Raw genomic sequence first — 7,047 nt, 5'->3', positions numbered from 1 at the left:
GCAAAGAGCAGTTCTCCAATAGGACAGCCCTCAGAGCCAGACAAGCGCTAAGAACCCTGGCCTACAATGTGGTGGGGCAGCATTTATGGACAGAAAACAGAAGTGAGGCAGAGAGGCTGCTTAATTGTCTACAGCTCGCCTTTCGCCTTCTTTGAGTCCTTTGCCACCTGTGATTGGCTGAAGTTCAGCTGCTGTGACTTGCTGAGACACTGCAATTTGTTACAAGAGTATACTCTTAAATTAGGCTTTCAGTTAGATTAAGTACTAAACTAGGTTGCAGTCTGTTACATAAGGCATTCTCATGTAACAAATTTAGTTGTTGACTTCTCAAATGTAATTGTTTTACAAAGCCAAGAACAGAAATGAGGAAATTGTGGCTTCCAGGGAAAAATAGGGCTTCCTCCCCTCCCCTCTCCTCAGAGGACACTTTGTGGAAGAGTGCTGCTGCCCTAGGTCAAGCTCTACATGAATTATCATGTAGTGGGTGGGAGGATGAAGAGGTGGCAGAGCCTCCGAAGTGTGGAGCGTGATGAGGATGGACGGCAGCTCTAAGCCAGCTGAGTTCTTTCAGACTGTTTTCTTCCAGTATGGCTGTCACAGGTATGCCCGGAGCTGTTCCCAGTCGGGCTCTTTCATCTCCCTGCAGGGAGCAGGGGTGAGAGTCAGCAAGTTGTACCCTACGCCTTAGGAGAAGCTATTTTTTAATGAATTGGTCACCCTTGGAGTGCTTTTGCCCTTAGCCTCGTCATTATCTGTCATCTGGACCAGTGAAGAGCATCTTTCCTGGGGACCCCATGTTCACCCGGCCCCCCTATAGTGTGAACCTGTACTGTAGTACCATATGGTAACAAGTGGAGTTGGGGAGTTAAGCCTTTGAAATGTGATGATTCTGGATTGACATGTGCAGTAAGAGTAACATGCACACCAGATTCCAAAGATTCTGTATGTTAACAAAAAATATAGGCTGGGTGCGGTGGCTCATGCCTATAATCCCAGCACTTTGGTCGAGGCAGGTGGATCACCTGAGGTCAGGAGTTTGAGACCAGCCTGGCCAACATGGTGAAACCCTATCTCTACCAAAAACACAAAAAAAATTAGCCAGGGATGGATGGTGGTGGGCACCTGTAATCCCAGCTACTTGGGAGGCTGAAACAGGAGAATTGCTTGAACCCAGGAGGCAGAGGTTGCAGTGAGCTGAGATGGCGCCACTGCACTGCAGCCCGGGAGACAGAGCGATACTTTTGTCTCAAAAAAAAAAAAAAAAAAAATATATATATATATATATCTCTCAATAATTTTATATTGATTATATGCTGAACTGTTAATAATTTAGATATATTAGGTTAAGTCAAATATATTAAAATTATTTTCATCCATTTCTTTTTACTTTTTCATGTGGCTACTAGGAACTTTTAAAATGACACATACAACTTGCATTTGTGGCTTACATTATGTTTCTCTTGGGCAGCACTGCTCTGGACTTCATGCAGTACCCAGAGTGAGCCTTGGAGAATCATGAATATCACATCGTTCCTCTGCTAAAAGCTTTCCAATGGCTTTGCATTTCGCTCAGAGGCAAATAAAAGATTTGCTCTGTCTTACAAGGACTTAGGTGGTTTTAGATGACCCCAACTGCCCTCTCTCACCCCCTGTCCTATCACACTTGCCTTTGCCTCTCCATTCAGGGCATACAGGCCTCCTCGCTACTCAAAGAACATGCCAACCAGGCTTTGACCCCAGGCCTTCTGCATGTTTCCCTTCTGCTTAGAATCCCTCTCCCCAGGTTATCTGCACGTCACTCCTTCACTCTTTTCAGGCTTCTGCTCATTGGTTACCACCTCCTTTAAAGTAGGAGTGCACACACACACACACACACACACGCACACACACACGCGCACACACACACATGCACACACACGTGCACACACACACGCACGCGCAGACACACACGCACACACGCACACACACGCACGCACACATGCACACACACGCACACACACGCACACACATGCACGTACACACACGCACGCACACACGCACACACACACGCACACATGCACACACACACACGCGCACACACACACGCACGTACACACACACACACACGCACACACGCACACACACACCATTCCCTGTACCACCTGCCCCCTTACTCTGCTTTAGTTCGTTTTTTGTGGTTTTTTTTTTGAGATGGAGTCTCACTCTGTCGCCCAGGCTGGAGTGAATGCAGTGGCGCAATCTCGGCTCACTGCAAGCTCCGCCTCCCGGGCTTATGCCATTCTCCTGCCTCAGCCTCCAGAGCAGCTGGGACCACAGGCGTCCGCCACCACGTCCGGCTAATTTTTTTTTTTTTTTTTTTTTGCTATTTTTAGTAGAGACGGGGTTTCACCGTGTTAGCCAGGATGGTCTTGATCTCCTGACCTCGTGATCCGCCCCCCTTGGCCTCCCAAAGTGCTGGGATTACAGGTGTGAGCCATCAGGCCCAGCCGACTTGCGCTTCTAATAGAACAAAAATTGTGCCCCATTCACCAGGACTTACTTGTCAGAGATTTAGTGGCTTAGGCTCTGCTGAAGAAAGGGAAGAAATTACTGAAAGCGCTGTGTTCTGTTCTCACGTTGCCTGTGTCCCCACCCACCACCTCTGTGGCTCCCAGTCTGCTGAGACTTCAAAAAAAGTGAGTGCCCCTTCCCCTTCACTTTTCCTCCCCGTTTGATCAAGCAAGGGTTTGGGTCATAATACCTGCCTCTACTACCAGTCTAATTACTGATTGTATCTTTGTGACTCTCTTACAGTAAGAACTATGTTACCCTGGAGCTGCAAGGTCTGCCTTTGCCCCTGTATGAGGAAGGCCCATCTGAGAAGGGAAGCAGAGCAGAGCAGAGTTTAGCTGAGAGATGGGCAGAGAGAAAGTCCTGAGGATGTCACTTGAGCTGCTGGATATGGCTGAGCCTAAATTAGATACCCCTAAAACTTCCAAATTATGTGAATCAGTAAATTCCTATTTTTGTTTTGTTTTGTTGGTTGGCTGATTTTTGTTGTTGTTGTTACCTGCAACTGCAAAAATCCAAACTAATATACTGTTTTTCCCTGCCCTGGCTCGTAACTTTGACAGCTTGTGTAAGATTTTCATGAGTCTCTGGCTCCCCTGGGTGGCAAAGAGAATAAATTCACATTTCTAGGAGTCCCACTCTGCGTTAGCATGCTCCTTTCCACAGTTTATTTATGTTTCGACTCCTCTAGTCTCAAACGTACTTGTGTGTAATCTTAGCCCACAAATGTTTTGGCAGAAATTTCTTTTTCATGGTTATACTGCTTTTCTAGCCGTGGTGGTTCTGGGTCTGCAGTCGGTCAAATCTCATCCCTGGTCCTGCTTTGGGTAGCCATTGAATTGGGTTTGGGTCAGTGGTACAGTGAGTGGGTTGAGTCAGTGGTACAGTGAATGGCCCGCGTTGGGGGGCAGTGGGTCACCCTCTTCTAGAAGCAGTCAGGCACACAAAGCACCATCTTGATATTATTAGAGGGTTGTGCCAACCAGCTACAGGAACCAGCCCAAATGCCAACATGATTTTAAAAATCCTAGCCAGAGGAATTAGGCTCATCCAGATTATCCTGTCTGAGGAAGAACTGACTAATGAGAAAAAAATTACAAGTCGATAGCCGTTTTCATGATGTAATTTGTAAGAACCTATTTAAGAACATGAAGGGGTGGCCATATTGGTTTTATTTTGTCAAGATGAATTCCTGGGGAGCCACTGCTACTGCAAAAAGGTCCCTGGAACACTTAACAATCTTTCAGTACTCAGAGACAACCTGGAAACACATCTGTAGTATGTGCCTCTCTGAGCTGGGCTCACCTGTTACATCATTGTTGCTCATTCCTTATTTTGACCCTTGAACTTCAGAATCGCTAACCTGCTCTGCAGAGCAGATGAACCTGCAGAGCAGATGAACCTGCTCTGCAGATCGCTAACCTGCTCTGCAGAGGAGATGAACAGAGGAGATCTGTTCATCTCCTCTGTATTTGCATACTCTGGCAGAGAAACGGAGTCCTCTTCCTTCATCCTACTCTCTTCAGCTCAGGCGTCACCCACCTTATTCCCCGTTCCCACCCCCTTGGCCCAGGTGAGCTACGTGTCCCACTTCTGTGTCCAACGATTTTCTGTGCACAGAGCTGTTATAATGATTCCATTGCATAATTATGTTTATGGGTGTGTCCTCAACCAGACCGAGAAGCTTGAGCCACAGTTTTTAACTCTTTTTTTCTTAAAGTCATGTGTCTCCTGGCTCAGGGTATGGCCCATAGCAGACGCGCAGAGTTTGTTGAATTAATATGTTCATTAAAAGTACAGGGTCGATAAAATAGCATCTGTTGAGGAACTACTGTCTAGATGCCTTAGAGAACTGTAGTGAGAATTTAACAAGAGCATAAATAAATGACCGGGAGATGTACCTAGCACAAAGGCGACATGGTTGTTGAATGAATGATGGAAGATCCACATTTTGAAGATGAAAATGATGTTCAGAGAGCTTAAGCTTTTTCCCAGAGTCACACAGTTAAAGTGAGAGAGGTGAGACTTGAATACAGCCCTCTCTGACCCCTGAGCCCTTGGCTTCCCCTACAGCTCCTTGTCATCTTCTGCATTATACTTCTTTAGGTCTCTTGCCCCAGCAGGCAGGCAAACATTTTCATTGTTGACAATGATCCTTCAATCAACTGTAACACTTTCACATGATGGCTTTTCATGGGAGGAATTCCACAGATATTTGTTGCATGAATGGATGAATGAATAGACTTGGGAAATTTCCAGTGCTGAACAAAGGTGCATGGACTAGTCCATTTAGTGCATGATACTATATATCCCTTTAGAACATGTACCAACATCACTGTAGCAATCCACTGAGCAGAGGGAGGCCGAGGCGGGCGGATCACAAGGTCAGGAGATCGAGACCACAGTGAAACCCCATCTCTACTAAAAATACAAAAAATTAGCCGGGCGCGGTGGCGGGTGCCTGTAGTCCCAGCTACTCAGGAGGCTGAGGCAGGAGAATGGCAGGAACCCGGGAGGCGGAGCTTGCAGTGAGCCGAGATCGCGCCACTGCACTGCACTCCAGCCTGGGCGACAGAGCGAGACTCCGTCTCAAAAAAAAAAAAAAAAAAAAAAAGAAATATAACGTGTTATAAAGTAACACTGGAGACAGGGCCAAAAGAACAATGTCATAGAAATAAAGGTAAAGAAAAGAAAGTTAACCTTTCCAGGACAGTGATAGATTTTAAATCCATGGTATTCAGAATATTGTTATGAATTTTTCACAATGGAATGGAGGTATTTTGACCTCCCCTCTAAAATCTGATTCTCTCACTTAGAATTATCTGCAAAGATATTCACACAGATATACGTAGTTTTTTTTGAAATTTGTGGACTGTCAATTATATAAGCAGTCATGCAATATGAACAGCACAATATGAAAGATAAGGATAAGGAAACAGTTTTGCTGTTCTCTCTCATAATCCTGGGAAAGGGTTATGAAGGGAATGAAGTTACTTGGAAGTGTCTTAGGTAACCAAGCATTAGTAATCAAAGCAATAATAACCATAGCTGTCAATTATGTGTGCCCTTTTTATGGAAGACATCAGGCTTAGGTGATATTACTTTATTTACTGGTCCCCACAACACCACAATGAGGCAGAATTTCTTTTCTTTTTTTGAGATGGCATCTCACTCTTGTTGCCCAGGCTGGAGTACAGTGGCATGATCTCGGCCCACCGCAACCTCCACCTCCCAGGTTCAAGCGATTCTCCTGCCTCAGCCTCCCTAGTAGCTGGGATTACAGGCGCCCGCCACCACCCCCCGCTAATTTTTGTATTTTTAGTAGAGACGGGGTTTTGCCATGTTGGTCAGGCTGGTCTTGAACTCCTGACCTCAGGTGATCCACCTGCCTCGGCCTCCCAAAGTGCTGGTATTACAGGCGTGAGCCACCGTTCCTGGCCTAGGTAGAATTTCTTATCCACATCTTACCGGTAAGATTTTAGAGGAGTTAGGCAGTTTGCCCAAGAGAGGTTGCAGATGCCAGGATTTATAAACAGCTCTGCCTGACTTCAGACACAGTCTTTAGAGGGTTGTCTTGTTACTATTACTATAATACCAAATGCACAGTACAGCTGCCCAGGCCCTTAACCTTGCTGCAGTTCTGAGAGTTGGCTCCCTTTCAGTTTCCTGAAGGCAGGAACGTGGGCTGTTCGTCATGGTATCACCAGCACAAAGCAAAGGGCTGCCACATTGTAGGAGTTCATCTAGATCACTCTGTATGAGGAAAGTGTGAAGGTGACTTACTAGAATAAAACATTTCAAGTCAAAGGCTAATAGGTATTTTCATTATGTAAGCTATAAGGACATTTAAAAGCACAAAGGTTTGGCCATGTTGGTTTTATTTTATCCTAATTAATATCATGGAGACCTACTGCTCCATATTAATAAGAATCCAAGGACCTCATTCAAAAAAGCCAATAAGGTCCTTGGATTCTTCCTTTTGTTACTGGTGGAGGGTGTCTAGGTTTTTGAAATCTTGAACAAAGAATTGGACAAAATGCACAAACAAAACAAGGAAAGAATGAAGCACCAAAACAGAGATCTGTTGAAAATAAAAGTACACTCCACATGGTGGGAGTGGGCCTTCGCATAGGGGCTCAAGGCCCCAGTTCCAGAATTTTCTGGAGCTTAAATACATTCTAGTGGTTTCCCATTGGCCATGGTGTACACCCCATGCAAATGAAGTAGTGGTCCACAATCAGAGGCTGAAGCAAAGTTACAAAGTTGCATTCCTATGCAAACATCTGATTGGTTGTGGAAAGCAACCAATCAGAGGTACTTGCAATTTTCTGTCTGCCATGCAGGAAAAGGAGGGAGGGGCTTGTAAAGTTGCGTTTTCCTTTTGATTTAGTTCTAGGAAGTCAGCCTAAATCTGCCTTAGGTTCCCTGCCTCCGGACTCTATTCTCCTGCCTCACTTTGGGAACAGCCCAGGGTTTCTCAATGTTATAGTCCCCACT

General features: G+C 45.5%; 1 long non-coding RNA gene across 1 annotated transcript; it reads left to right on the top strand.

Moving 5' to 3' along the window:
- Nucleotides 1-487: 487 nt before the first annotated feature.
- LOC114673559 (uncharacterized) lies at nt 488-3,187 on the top strand. The gene is made up of 3 exons (XR_013407865.1): nt 488-600; nt 2,533-2,675; nt 2,794-3,187. It is a non-coding gene; the product is annotated as an uncharacterized LOC114673559 (long non-coding RNA).
- Nucleotides 3,188-7,047: the final 3,860 nt, after the last annotated feature.

Source organism: Macaca mulatta, chromosome 17 (genome assembly GCF_049350105.2).
Source record: "Macaca mulatta isolate MMU2019108-1 chromosome 17, T2T-MMU8v2.0, whole genome shotgun sequence".
NCBI classification, from domain to species: domain Eukaryota; kingdom Metazoa; phylum Chordata; class Mammalia; order Primates; family Cercopithecidae; genus Macaca; species Macaca mulatta.
Note: the sequence above shows the minus strand (reverse complement) of the source record. Positions and strands in the feature narration are given on the sequence as shown.